This window comes from Macrotis lagotis, chromosome 2, assembly GCF_037893015.1.
Source record: "Macrotis lagotis isolate mMagLag1 chromosome 2, bilby.v1.9.chrom.fasta, whole genome shotgun sequence".
Taxonomy (NCBI): domain Eukaryota; kingdom Metazoa; phylum Chordata; class Mammalia; order Peramelemorphia; family Peramelidae; genus Macrotis; species Macrotis lagotis.
The window spans coordinates 293,708,472-293,724,294 of NC_133659.1; the positions used below are offsets into that span (position 1 = coordinate 293,708,472).

General features: G+C 35.0%; 1 protein-coding gene across 3 annotated transcripts in view; it reads left to right on the forward strand.

The window, feature by feature from the left end:
* Positions 1–15,823, forward strand: part of SYT1 (synaptotagmin 1) — a 731,190-nt gene that overhangs the window by 141,858 nt on the left and 573,509 nt on the right. For 2 of the 3 annotated variants that reach the window (XM_074226490.1, XM_074226493.1), the window contains exon 3: positions 6,414–6,535. The exons of the other annotated variant lie outside the window; for it this stretch is intronic. The gene's annotated coding sequence lies outside the window, so the exon portion shown is untranslated. The remainder of the gene's footprint in view (positions 1–6,413; positions 6,536–15,823) is intronic. 3 annotated transcript variants of the gene reach the window in all.

Below are 15,823 nucleotides of genomic sequence, written 5' to 3' on the forward strand. Positions count from 1 at the left end.
AAAGAAGGTTGGTCTAGGAGAACTTCATGATATCTTCCATCTCTAACATTCTCAGCATCACTGAAGAAGCTACACATGCCACATTACCTTGGAAAGCCTTGGTTACATGGAAGTGGGATCTGGGCAGGATTTTTGGAATAATAGTCACTGTCAAAGTCCGTAAGGAGAAAGAAAATTACAATAGATGGGAAGCTCATCATGAAAGAAGTCAGGAAGGAAGAATGAGCACAATGGGTGAGGAAAATGGGAAGACTTAGAAGTCGTATAGGATCAGGGATTTGTCTTGAGGAGTATTGGGAAGCCTGAATTGATAGATCAAGCCATTGTTCAATCAATGAGCATTTATTTTCCATGTCCTATGCAAGATGTTCTGGCGATGTAAATATAAATAGAAATAATGAAACAAAACATACTAGCAAGGACCTTACATTCTGTGTGGCTGGGGAGAAAGGTATATGAGTAAATACATGTATCAGGTGGATAATATAGAAAGAACAAATAGAAGAAGAATAAACACAAATAGAAAAAATGTTGTTAACTACAACATAGTTGTATTTCTATTAGTTTGAAAGGGAGAACACAAGCAATGGATGGGGGAATAAGTAGATCAGGAAATGCACCATGTAGCAGATATTGCTTGAATTGGGTCAGGGCTTTGAACTCCAACTAGAGGGAATTAGGTATAACCATAAAGAATGTTCGAGGTTCTTTAAAAGGAATATCATAGTGGAATAGATCAAATGATACTGTTGTAAGTAGCCATTTTCATAATTTAAATGTGAAATGTCAAAGGCTGGATTCTAATATTCCACACCTTCCTTTTATTAGCTCCTTGACTTTGGACAAGTCATTTAAATTTTCCAGTTTCCACTTCACCATTTATACAATGAAAGCATCAGAATAGATGGTCTCTGATTTTCTTTCCATTTCCAAAATTTAAGTAAGCTATGACTGTAACAAGCATTTGAAGCCTTTGTTCACCCTACCAGGACTTTTCAATGATGAGTAATATCATTTATTAATATATAATTATATAAAATTATTATATGGTTATCAATATCCTCATTTTACAATTATATCATTATAATTCTTACTATTTTTATTATTTTTGTTGTTAAATTGAAACTGGTTTTCTCCATATCCTATCTAGGTTAAAAGTACAGTAGCAATTCATGGCCTGAATGCTGATTCTGATCGGCATGGGAACTTTATTGTTTTTTGACTGGATCTGTTCTTCTTACTTGGGAATTCTGCTGCCCCCTCCCCTGGTGGGGATTCGCTAAATTGATGCCACATTCAATGAAGACAGTCAGTTTTAATGCTACTGTAATTCAGAATTCCTGAACTCTAAAGATTTAATAGACTCAGAATCCCCCACAGCAGTGGCTATAGAATGTGCCACCATATGCAATGTTAAAACTGTTTCTCCTTCTTGTTCTTGTTCTTCAATATCTCCTTGAAATCATTTTCCTTTTTCTTCTTTTTTCTTTGCTTCCTTCTCTTCTTCCTCCCTTTTTCTTCCTCCACTTCTTACTGATCCCTCCTTTCTCCTCTCCTTTCATCCTTTCCCTTCCTTTTCTTCCTCCCCCCCCCCCCTTATTCCCTTCCATTCTTCTATCACCATTTCCCATTTATAATGTACTTTAAGAGTTAATGAGGTGGGGGGGGCACTGCTAGGTGGCGTAGTGGATAAAGCACTGGCCTTGGAGTCAGGAGTACCTGGGTTCAAATCCTGTCTCAGACACTTAATAATTACCTAGCTGTATGGCCTCGGGCAAGCCACTTAACTCCATTTGCCTTGCAAAAACCAAAAAAAAAAAGTTAATGAGGTTCTTGATGGAGAAAATGAAGAGCTGAACCAAAAACCTGAAAGGCAAGCTTTCAATTTTACCTTTGCCATACTGACTGTGAAATACTGGCAAGTGAGTAACCCACAATGCCTTAGGCTTTTTTATTTTAAAATATTATTTAATTATTTAATTTTTATTTTATTATAATATATTATTTATAATATATATTTGAAAATAATAATTTACAGAGAAGCTACTACCTTATATTAATAGATGGAATTTCTCTTCCTTGGAGTTGCCTATGACATTGAAGTCAAAAGTCCAACCTCTATCCCTATTGAAGGATTTAAAAATTTTTTCCTCCCAGTAACACTTCAGGGGTAGAAGTGGGCAGCTAGGTGGCACAGTGGACAGAGCACAGGCCCTGGAGTCAGGAGGGCCTAAGTCCAAATCCAGCCTCAGACACTCAATAATTACCTAGTTGTGTGGCCTTGGGCAAGCCACTTTAATCCCATGAGCCTTGCAAAAACCTAAAAAAATAGAGTAGAAGTGATATATAGTGATAAAACTATATAATAAATGCCAAAATTGAAGTTCACTCAGCAAAATTACAGGCTTTGCTCTTAATTACAAGGCAAGTCTTTGTCAGTGATGAGACTTGAACCTAGACCTTCTGGTTTTAAGTCAAGGGAGTAAATCAAGGCTCTAGCAAGAACTAAAATTTCTCCTATGTGACAGGCAGGGATAAACTACCATTCTTTTCTTACACAGCTAACAATCACCCAACAAAATTTCTTTCACTAACTCTTGAGCTGACTAATGTTAAAATAAGGTTCTAGAATTCAGATAGAAAAAAAATAAACTTGAAAATCAATTTAGGAGGTTCTGAATATTAGTGTCATTATTTTATAGATGAGGAAACCAAAGTACCTAAAGATTAAGCCACTTTCCTAGGATCTTACAATGTCTAAGTTTTCTGAGGTAGAATTTGAACCAAGGCCTCCTGACTGTGGGCCAAATGTCTACATCATGTTGTTTTCTGCTCTATGATAACTTCTGGGGGTTAGTGTAGAAAGATTCAAATTTTCCCTTGATTATGAAAAGCAGAAGTTCCATATGCTTGCTTTTATATGAAAGTATCTTTTTAAAACCATTATTGTAACATTTTCAGCATTAGAGATAGTGTTCCATAGTAGAAGGCAAGATAGTGTAGTGATGTTTTGGTAAATATTTAACAACTGACTCCCACAAAAAAAAGAAGTATGGAGGATACTTTATCATTTTTTCTTGATGGAGGATACTTTATCATTTTCTTGAGTCTAAGTATTCAGCAACCTAATAACACAAGCTCTGATTTGTATCCCTGAGATATCAATGCTGAGATTGGGCATCTAAAAATTGCTTTTGAAAATCTGGTTGGAGTTTGCTCCAAGCACATCTCTGAGTATAGAAATCAGGAGACTTGGAGACAGAGACATGAATACAAGCTCTAACTCCATCTTTTCTTACTTAGTGTGTTTGAAACAAAAATCATTTTAACTACTCTGAGTCTGGTCCTTTTTTTATCCAAATAAGAATAATACTTGTAAAACTCATTTCAGAGAGAGATTTGCTTTAGAAATAAATTTTAGTTAGTTAAATATGGTACGTATTTGTTAGACTCATGTGAATATTAACATTCTTGAAAAATAAATAATATGAAATCAAATATTAAAGCAAGAATTATAAATAATGAACTCTAGATATGATTAAAGGCTCAGTTCTTGCTTTACCTAGTAAGTTATTTCTAGATTTGCAAACTTTATAATCCCCACTGATAAATAAAAATCAGGAGCCCTGTGTGACCTAAGAGAAATTACTTAGCCACTCTGAGCTTCTCTCTGTACTATTGAAGGACTTTTACTAAATGATTCCTGTGTTCACTTTCTACCATAATTATTTATACTTTCATCATATTATTTTACTGACTTAGAGCTAGAGGCATCCTTAAATATATGTCCATATCTCCCAGTTTACAGATAAGGAAACTGAGGTGCAGAGAGTTTAAGTCAGGTGCTTCGATTTTCAAAAACAGTAAACAATAGAACTATAATATGAAAGGTACTGAAAAAGATTCCAAAAATTTTAATTCATTAAAAAAGTAAAGTTAAATAAACTCACAGCTTTCCTATTTTACCTCAAGCTCCTCTAATCCTCATGATATCTTTCACTTTTTAAAAGAGCTTTGTAGACTCATTTCCAGTTGATATAAAAGTCTGCTATTATTGTTGGCTTAGATTCCCATCAGGCAACTTGAGTGAACATAGACTTTACTGATCCTTTTCTATAATTCTTGACTTTTAAAATGGACAGTAATTAGTCTTTCTTCTCAAAGTAATTAGCTGGTGTTTAGCGTGCAATGGGATCATTTATAAAATCAGCTACCTAGATCATAAACCACTATAATCTCTCTTTTCTTCTAATATCTTTGTGCCAGACATCCTTCCCAAATGAATACACTGCAAGGGGGACTGCTGAAGAGTATTGATAGAAGGAATTTTTTTCTTGCTGTACCAGTTTCTCATGCCTTGGTAAACCTAAAATCAAAAAATCAAAAACTGTAACAGCAAACAACCCTTTGAACTAAAACTATTTAATTAGTTTAAACCCTGCACTTTAGGGTTAGTTGTATCATCCAACTGACAATGATTTTTAAAATTCTATTTTTGTTAGTATATAATATTCATATAATTGAGCTCGAACATTCATTATTTATCAACTGGTCCATTTAGTAGATTAGGAAACTGAGGGTCCAAAAAGTTGTCAAAACCTATTTGCAGAATTTAGTAAAGTCCCTGCTTCTAAATCCAGTGGGTTTTTTTTGACATCTCATTATCTTATTGTTGTTTCTCATTACAATGTGAAGGTGATTGGGTTCTCGAAAGAATGGTAGATCCTAAAATTCTGGAGAATGGGAATGAATCTCTAAAGGTTGAAGTAGCTGTCCGTTTTGTTCTGTGTCCTCAAAGTGATTTTGTGTTGCACCTCCATTGGTAACAAAAACTGATTTCCAAGCCAACTTTAAAATTACAGGAAGCAAAGATTAGAATGATGAATTTGAGAATGAAGAAGTGACAGAGGTCCAGTTGTGATGCTATGCCATTAGTACGATCAGCACCAAAAGGTTTTGCGAATTTTGGGGAACATCTAAATTGATTTTAAAAGTCCCCTAGCTTAAGTTAGCATTTTTTAAAAAATTGTTAATAATCCAAAGCATTCCCTCCATCCCTTCCTTCCTTTTCCCCTACTTTTCTCCCTTCCTTTGTCTTGTGATAGATAGAACACTGATCCTGGAGTCAGAAAGACCAGTGTTCTAACCCCACCTCAGGTTCTTAATAACTATATGACTTTGAGTTAAAGTAGCTTAACCTCTATCTAAGAATTTTCAATTGCAAAATGAAGGTTAAAAAATAGTCCCTGCGTACCAGAGGTGTGTATATCAAATGAAATGATATTTTTGCAGTATTTAATATCATTTCTGATACAAAGTAGGCATTGAATAAATGCTTATGCAGATTCCTATTTGGTTTTAGCCCTCCTGCAGCTTACAACTCTTAGAGCTACCAGCCTCAACCTCCCCAACTTTAGGAACCACAGGCAGGCACTAGTCCATCTGCCAAATGAGTTATCAAATTATCGGGCAAAATGATTGATTACTTTAATGATTATTTTTTTTAACAATGTCCACTTCTAAATAGTTCACTGCTTTATACTCTTTCACATGGCTAGACTGTAAACCGACAAAATAACTTCAGAAGGGAATATAATTAGATATGAATCTTGTGTTAGTGTCATCAGATTGTGCATATGTTTTGATCATTAATTTTGCAACATTTAAAAGATTTCTTGAATCCAAGGATTTTTCCATTTTTGTAAAAACAATATGATCCCCCCCACTTGGTTTTAAAATATTTCTTTAGTGATAAAATGCCTTAATGTTTTCATCTGGTAATTTCTATAGTAATTAAACAGAAAATATTTCTTATTTGTTTCATTTAATGAGAATTAAGGGAAAAAATATGGAGTCTAAAGAAAATTTCCTGCCTAGGTAAATAGCTAGGCATTTGCTATTGACAAAAATAAAAATTAAAAAACAGGTTGATAAGTAACAGTAAGTTCATTTGATTTCTCAACAATTATAAAGACAGGGAAAAGCTGCCCAAAATCAAGGTATCCTAACATGGAGACTTGTTAACAAAACAAAATGGTAATTGCTTAGAGATAATTCCCTATTGCTATTAATCCCCCTGGGGTGCAATCTTTCACAAGGACTAGTTATTTGTCCTCTTTAGACCTGTGCCAGTGCATAGAAAGATATCAGAAGAATATGAAAAGGTTATTTTTGTTGGAAAGATTTATTCTTCGGGATTGTATATTTGTGTGAATATGATTCATACCTGTTAGCTCTTAGTCTGGAACACCTAACACAACCAGGACCTGAGTAGCCTGTAAATAATGAATGGACTCTCTAAATAACAGTGGTGTGTCTGTACAAGGAGTCAGTAGTGAAAACAAGTGGAGAGTAGCAAGCCAGTATTTCCATGGATTCTCTTTATCTTTCTGTCACTCTCCTTCTCTCTCAAGGGACAAAGAAAGAGGGAAAAAAAGAAGTTTGATTGACAGACGTTCTAGACCCATAGTGGAAGACCATTCATTTGGCGATCCAGTCCTCTCGTGAACTGACCCTGCTGCTGCCCACAAAAAAGGTATTTAAAACATGTTAGAACTGAGGTTGGTAATGGTTGTCCTAAAATTTTGGTGTTCCCTCCACATTCTGCATCTGCAAAATGCAAAAGGAAGCAGGATGCTTTTATGGAAGAAAAATGGAGATAGTCTATTTATTCTCCACATATGAATATGTCTTTGATAGTCAGGGATTTGTCAAATTACTTCAAGCACATCATTGAAGCCATTCCATTAATGGTTCCGAAGAGATGATTCATTTTACTGGCGAATTTTCTCATTGTGTAGGAAATGTTTGCTTTTTCTTGCTATTATTTTATGCTTTATCAGATGCCAGGTTCTTTTGCTTCATTATCTATAGATGATCTTGAGCAGTCTTGCATCATAAAAAAAAATCTGCTGTGGCATCTGCCTTTGTGTTTGAGTGTTCCCCTCTACAGATCATTCTTAGCTGGAATTGGTTATTATTATTTTATTTTGGTTTTTAGCTGAGACTTGATTTTGTCTTAACTATGGGGTCAAAATCGATAGTTATGCTACCCTGTATGCTTAAAGCAACATTAGAGGTACATAAATATGCATGCACACCCTCCCTTTCTACCCCCTTTCCCTCAGTGGGGAACAGTCAGGTTAGCATTGTACATACATATTTTGGATAAGCATGTTTACATATTAGTCAATTTTTACCATGAGGAATTAGGATTAAGGGAAAGAGATAAATAAGAGATAATTTTTATAAAGTGTTTATCAGATTCTCACACATATTTTTCTCTCATCTTGTCTTTCTCTTGATGCCTCTTTCCATCTGTTTGTAAACCTAAAAGGTAGCATCACTTGTCGGATAAGGATAGAGTACTGACCTCAGAATGAGGAAGATTTGGGTATAAATCTTACCTTTAACATTTACTGTTACTACTTATTTAACCAAAGAGCTAGAAGTTTGTTGTCATAAAATATGAACTATGAATTGATATATATTAATTATTTATGCATGGGCAGTTAGATGGTTCAATGGACAGAATGTCAGACCTGGAGTCAGGAAGACTTACCTTCCTAATCTGATCCTCAAACATTTACTAGCTGTGTGATACCAGGCAAGTTATTTAACCCTTTCTTGCCTCAATCTCCTTGATTGTAACATAAGTTTATGAGAAGAAAATACAAACTACTTCACTATCTTTCTTTGCCAAGTAAACCCCAAATGGATTCACAAAAAGTTGGACATCATTAAAACAACTGAATAGCAACAAAACCTTGGCCAAAGAAATCTCCTTCTAAACTTTAGTTTGCAGATTTGTAAAATAAGGGAATTTCCTTTTAATTCCATCTAAGATCTTATAGATATGAGCTGGGAGAGATCCTAGTCACATCTAGGGATTCTTAAAACCTTTGGAATGTCTTTACTGTTTCCCATGAAAGAGTTTGATGAAGTCTGTGAGACCCTCTCAGAGTCATGTTTTTTAAAAATTTGTAAAATAAAACACATATGAATAAGAAGAAAAAAATTAGGTTGAAATGGTTATCATTTTTAATGTTCATGGCTGCTAGATTAAAAACATTTAATCTAGTCCAGTCACCCTGTTTTATACATAAAGAAACTGAGACCCAAAGGAGCTCTTAATCTTGTCCCCAGATAGCAAGGATCAGAATGAAATTTGAACTTTCCAAAGTCTTCCCAGTTAATGAGTGTCAGTGTTGGAACAATCTAGAGATTCTAAATCTGTCAATTGTCCGATTTGAGTGTATTTGTGTGTGTGTGTGTGTGTGTGGGTGTGTGTGTGTGTTTAAAGGACCCAACCATTTTGGCAGCCAAAATCAGCTGAGCTTTAATTTTTTCAGAAAATAATTTCCATAATGATTATGTAGAATTATTGGGGTTTTCAATCATTTGATAATAAAGAGCTTCCCATCAGTTCTGACATTATTGAATGGAGTCATGCTTTCTGACATGCAGTCTTTGCAATATTTCTATTCTATTCCCTTCTATTTGAATGTCAAATGGGAAGAATTTCTTCCAGCTGCTTTCTTTCTATTTGGATCAGTCTCAGAAAGTTGGAATTAGAAATCAGGTGCAGGCATATATTTATGAAGGAATGACAAATGTGATAGCAAATAATTGGTCAGGGAGCAGTTGAAGATAAAGTATATTTTCACAAACAACCATATTCCCCAGGAAATTAAGCTGATCAGTCTGGATAATCTCCTTCATTCCCCTCATCATGAGACTATTTATGTGCTCTGATGCCAAAGGGGTACTTTGATCTGTGGAGCCAGTTCAATGTGACTCATGAGAATTAATATAGATTTTCCATATGAGCATTTAAACATGAGAAATTAATAAATGCTACAAATAAGGGCTCGATTGTTTTGCTAATTTTCAAGATTCATGAAAGCGATAGAGACAATTATAATAATGCAGATTAAACTTTAAAATGTGTCTTTTGTCCTTTTTTGATGAGCCAGTTGTTAAACATTTATAAGCACTCTTTGTTGTAGAGATTTATACATATATCAAAATTACAATCATAGATCTGGGAGAGCTAAGGGGGCCAGTGGTTAGAGCAAGTGGTTTGGAGTCAGGGAAATCTGAGTCCAAATCCTACATCAGACATTTACTAGCTATGTGGCCCTGGGTATGTCACTTGATTCTATTTGCCTCAGTTTCCTTATCTATAAATGAGCAGGAGAAGGAATTAGCAAACCACTCTGGTATCTTGAGCAAGGAAAAACCCAAATGGGTTCATGAAGAATTGGATCCAAATAAATAACAATCACATAAAAGCATAGATCTATAATGGGAATGTATTGAAGCTTAGGAAAGTTAACTCACTTTTCCCTAGGTCTCTAGGGACTGTGAGGAGTAGAACCCAGGTCCTAAAACTTCAGATTCATGTTCTTTTTCATGTTCCATATAATACTCAGGAGTTCAGTAGGGATCGGAAAAAGAATATAAAAAGTTTGGGGGCAGCTAGGTGGTGCAGTGGATAGAGCACCAGCCCTAGAGTCAGGAGGACCTGAGTTCAGGTCCAGCCTCAGACACTTAGTAATTGCCTAGCTGTGTAGCCTTGGCCAAACCTGCTCTACCATTTGCTCTTAATGTGACTTTGAAACCTAGGTCTACATTTCGTCATCTATAAAAATGAGGGGGTTACAAAGAGATCATTAAAAAAGGGGGAAAGACGTGTGTTCAAAAACATTTATAGCAGCTCTTTTTGTAGTGGTAAAAAAAATGGAATTTGAAGGGATGCCCATCATTTGGGGAACGGCTGAACAAAATGTGGTATGAGAGTGATGGCACACTCTTGTTCCATAAAAAACCATGAGCAACTGGTTTTCAGAAAAGTCTGGAAAGACTTGCATGAATTGATGCTAAATGAAGTGAGCAGAACCAGAAGAACAATGTATAGATTAACAGTAATACTGTATGATGATCAACTATGATGGTCTCTTCTCCTCTCAACAAATCAGTAATCAAGGACAATTCTAAAAGACTGGTGATGCAAAGTGCCATTCCATCCAGAGGAGAAAAACTGTGAAATCTGAATGCAGACAAAAACATACTTTGTTCACTTTTGAAAAATTCTTTCTCATGTGTCTTTCCTTTTATTTCTGATTCTTCTTTCAGAACATGACTAATATGGAAAAATATTAAATATGATTGTATATGTATAACTTAAATCAGAATACTCACTGTCATGGAGAGGGAGGAGAAAAAGAAGGGAGATTAAAAAATGTGGAATTTAAAATCTTAAAAAAAGATGAATGTTGAAAACTATCTTTGCATGTAATAGGAAAAAATAAAATAATATTTTTTAAAATGATTTAAGATTTTTAGATCCCATTCCCCTCTAAATCAATGATCTCATTTCTGTTGTTTCCCAAAACTTTGTTAAATACTTAACAGAAAATGAAAATTTCTTCTCCCAGGGTTTCCTATTTACATCCATTCATATATATGTACACATACACAAACATGTAATATGTATGCATAAACATGGAAATGTATACAGGCTATAAGCTTAGAGAATGATGTTTTTAGACCAAAGAAAATAGTTGTTATCTGCAGGTTATGATATGGCCAGTTTTAAATTAAAAATGCCTTTTTCAAGAGGCATATTGGACAATGACTTTTGAGCCATACAAAAACAGAATGCTATCACCTCTTGGGCACTGGGAAAGAGCCAACAGTAACTTTAGTTCAGCTAAGGCAAGTAAGGAGAAAGGTGGATGACCCATAAAATTAAATCTTGCTTCCTACATGGTGGATTCTGACAAGTCTAATAGTAGTTAAGAAAGTGAAAAGTGTTGCCGAGTTGAGACATTTTTTTAATAATGCAGGCTTACCTCATTCTAAGCCAAATTTCCAGAAAAGATAAATCTAAACCATAATTTGTTTCAAAGTCATTAGGCAGTATTTTCATTTAATGGAACCCTGTGGTGCATCCTTTTTTATAAAGCAAATAATTTTTTTAGAGTATGAATAATTATACTTGAATTATCTGATTCTTAAATTTGACTTTTTATTGTATTCAGCAACAGAAGTTTAGGAGTTTGAAATTCAGAATACAATGTTCAGGGGAAAATCTATGTAATTTAAGAGTTTCTTTTTGCTTGACTATGCCTGTGTTATGAGGGCATTTTTTTTAATAATTGCAAAGCAGTGGGCCAGCTAAGTGGTACAGTAGTTAGAATGTTGAACGTGATATAAAAAAGATATCTCTTCATGAATTCAAATCCAGCTTCAGACACTAGCTTTGTGACACTTGGCAAGCATTTAATACTGTTTGCCTCAGTTTCCTCATCTAAATAATGGAGAATAAAAAGATAAACTACTCCTGTATCTCTGCCAAGAAACTCCCAGATGGGGTTCCATAGTTGGACAGAACTGAAAATGACTGAATGACAACAAGAAAAAGAGGAGAGTTAGAAAGAAGAGAAAATAGATATTTATCCATTAAAAATGTATTTTATAAAGAAAGTTTGTCAGCTCTGAGGGCTAGACCTGCAAAATTCTTCTTAATATAGTTCATACCTGGAGGTTTTATGATTTCATCAACATTAGTTCTCTCTCAAACTCCTGATGGCACATCATTATTATTATTATGATTGAATAGAATGTTTTAATGAATTGCTCTGCTAAAACTATCTAATCCAGCAGGAGATTGTGGGAAAGAATTTTGAGGCTATGTAATTTGTTACTTGGTGGTGATGGTGATGGTTATTATTTCTCCTTTATTTCCTTTTTTTTCTTCTTTTGGTGGGCAATGGGGTTAAAGTGACTTACCCAAGGTCACACCAATTAAGAAGTATCAAGTGTCTGAGACTGGATTCGCACTCAGTTCATGTTGACTCCAGGACTAGTGTACTGCCTAGCCACTCCTATCCTTCATTTTCAGAGGACTAATGACTGTGAGTTGATTCTTGACTTGCTTATGAATTAATTTTTTTAATTTTTTAAAATTTTTTAGGTTTTTTCCAAGGCAATGGGGTTAAGTGGCTTGCCTAAGGCCACACAGCTTGATAATTATTAAGTGTCTGAGGTCAAATTTGAACTCAGGTCCTCCTGACTCCAGGGCTGGTGCTCTCTCCACTGTGCCACCTAGCTGCCCCATGAATTAGATTTAAGTGAGGCAGAGTTGCACAAAATCTTGAGCCTCACCCTCTCTTCTAGAATCATTGAAATCCAATGGTAAGACAAAAATCAATATGACTGCAATGACCCAGAATGAAGAGTGGCAAACATAGAAGAGGCTAGGGTGAAGGAGGAAATGGCATAGTGTAAAACTAAATGGTCTGTTCATAAGACATTTTAAATGTAGAATATTATATTTAGATTAGATTAGATTGTATTTTAAGATTTCTTAGACAAGAAAAACACCTGTAAGAATTTTTCATTTATAAATAAAATAATAGATATTATCAAAAGCAATACTTTTCATGAATGGAAAATACAAGCAGAAGACAGAAAGGAATTTAATGCAAGAGGAATTGTGTATATTAAAAGTTGTAACTAGAATCAGACTATTCACATGAGTGTAAATAAATTTCCCTGGCTAGAGTGGAGAGTTCAAGTTAGTTGTTTTGTTTTGTTTTTTTTAGAAAAATGAATGAAGTTTTGGTTGGTAGAAAGTTCTGGAAATGCTTGGTTTTAATTTGATTTAAGGGGCAATTGGGAACCACTGCAGCTTCTGGGAAGGAGAATAATTTGATCAAAATCACTTACTAAATCATTAGTACTTTTTCTGTATTTTCAGATAAATTGGTAGAGGAAAGGAAGAGCCTAAGAGGCCACTGCAGCAGCCAGAAAATAAGTTGATTAAATTCTTGACAAACTTCGTGTTTGTGGAGATCAGAGGAAGAGATTCATCTTGGAAATGATGGCAGGGGGAAAGCAATAAGACTTTTAGATTTGAGTCATGATGATGAAGAGATGGAAGCCAGATTTTCTAGGGATGAAAGAGGAAGTTACTAGTGACAAAAACTATGTAGTGAGTAAAAAGTTTACCTGTGAAAACAAACAAAAATAAGGGTATAACTTATAAGAGTAGTAATATTTCCCAGCTAAAACAATGCAAGTAAAACAATGACCTGACTCATGAAATTTTCTAAAGAGGTGGAAATTGTGTAAATCTCTGATCTCCTATATAAACCTATAATACTCAACCTGCCACTCTAATCTTCAAGGCATTTCTCTTGTGTCCTTTAGGTTTCAGTACTAGAACACAAATGGATATGGATGGCAACCTTTTCAATTCAAGTCAGCAAACATGTATTAAGTAATTACTCTTGGCAAGAAAATAATACTCGACACTGGAAATAACAAGAACCAAAGCAAACTCATTCCACCTGTCTGCAAGGGGAATATAATCTATCATAGAAAGGAGAGCATCCATTTCTATTAGTTTATCTTGTTCAGTCTAATTCTCTCAGGAATACAAGTGGCACGTTTGACAATGGTTAAATATTCTGTCCTAGAACCAATAAGACTAAGAAAACAAATACCAAGGCACTGGTTTTCCAGTTCATGTCTAGCTTTAATATCCCTTGCTAATAAGAGACCACATTATTTAAAGGCAAATACCCCAATACTCAAAGAATTCGGCCCAGTTTTCATGTCGCTACCTGATAAAGTAGAAGCAAAGGTAGATTAACCAGACCTTTAACTAAAGTAGGAAAACTGAAGTTTTATCCCAGAATACAAAACTTTGGAGCACCTGACAACATGACTACAAGGCAGACAGCTGCACGGGGTAGTGGATAGTACAGCACCATCCCTGGAGTCAAGAGAACCGGAGTTCAAATTTGGCCTAATTAATAATTACCTAGCTATGTGACCCTGGGCAAGTCACTTAACCCCATTGCCTTGTAAATAACAAATATCAATATCTATAGATATAGATAATAGATAAAAACTACAAGACCCATTTATTCTCTCCTGCCTGTGATCCCACTTTAGATGAATTCTTCTTCTGAATTACTTCTACTGCAAAGGTTTAGTTTTATGCTTCCTTTTCACATGATTACATCTACCCTTTTTATTACTAGTGTAACCTAGAAGCCTCATCTTATTCTCCAATGGATAGCTTTACTTTGATAGTCATTTCTCAGGTAAGCACCACACAACTTACCCAGAGTATAAAAATTGTTATGACTCTGAATTAACCAGATTTTTCCCATTAGAACAATAAGATTTTTATCTCAATGATGGAAATGAAAAAAATGGTAGTCAAATTATTATGAACTTTAGAAAATCTGGTTGTGAGGATCTTTCTCTTTATACAGTTTATATCCAAAATAGTGAAAGAGAAATGAGTCATAAGTTCATAAATTTTGAACTTTCTTTTGGATAACTTTTTCTTATCTGATGTCACCTTGAAAGGACCCTTGAAGTCACTGAGTCCAAAGCACTCATTTTACAAATGAGAAAACTGAGATTTAAGGAGGGTAAATTACTTGTCTAAGCCAGGATTACCAAAATAGTAGGTTTTTGTAAGTCAATGGGGTTAAATGGTTTGCCCAAGGCCACACAGCTAGGTAATCATTAAGTATTTGAGGTCAGATTTGGACTCCTATTCCTGACTCCAGGGGTTGGTGCTCTATCCACTGTGCCACCTAGCCGCCCCCTAGAGTAATATTTCAATATGTCTTCATCATTTCAGTTCTAGAGCTCTATTAACTCAAGGAATAACTTTTTTTTGGAAATGTTAAAAAACTGAATTTTTTTGTGTGGTTCAATTGTTTATCTTCATGACCCCATTTTGGATTTTTTTGGCAAAGAGACTAGAATGATTTACCATTTTCTTCTCTACTTATTTTACAATGAGGAAATTGAGGCAAACAAGGTTAAGTAACTTGCTCAGGGTCACAAAGCTAGTTAGTGCTTGAGACTAGATTTGAAATCACAACAATGAACCTTCCTAATTTCAATACTGGCACTCTAAGGGGCAGCTAGGTGCAGTGAATAGATCACCAGCCCTGGAGTCAGGAGGACCTGAGTTCAAATCCAGCCTCAAACACTTAATTATTTCCTAGCTGTGTGACTTTGGGAAAGTCACTTAACCCCATTGCCTTAAATAAACAAAAAAACTTTTAAAAAAAGAAAATAAAAGACTGTACAGCTTAGCTGCCCTAAATAAGGAAGAGCTTCTATTTGGAAAACAACCCAGATTGGTTATAATCAATGAAAACTGAAGTAGACTAAATCCACTTTGAATAATTAAAACAATTGTCTCCATTATGTATGATTTTTTTTAAAATTGGGGATGTAAAATACTTCAGATTATCATGAGGAAAAGCAAATGTCGCCTTTAAAAGTTGGCTTATGGGGGCGGCTAGGTGGCTTAGTGGATAAAGCAACGGCCCTGGAGTCAGGAGTACCTGGGTTCAAATCCAGTTTCAGACACTTAATAATTACCTAGCTGTATGGCCCTGGGCAAGCCACTTAACCCCATTTGCCTTGCAAGAAAACCCCCTAAAAGTTGGCTTATATAGTGTGGATTATTTTTCAAAAATATTTAAATATGATTTTTGCAAACACTTGTGTTTGAATGTTGAGGTTTAAGCAATCGCATCAGATACTGTATGCATTTCTCATCCTGCCCTAAACCTCAGGTAAATCACAACTGAGTAAACTTTACCTATACACCCAAGAGCTTAAAGTAAAAGGTCATTTGAGCACAGAAAAGGTCAAGGTTGCCTATAAGAAAAACAGAAAATGGAAAGCAAAGTAAAAAGTACATAAAATGAGTGTAGCAATTTTTCAGAAAATCTGTAAGGGGCAAATGAGGATGTGAGACAATGCAGAGATGGGT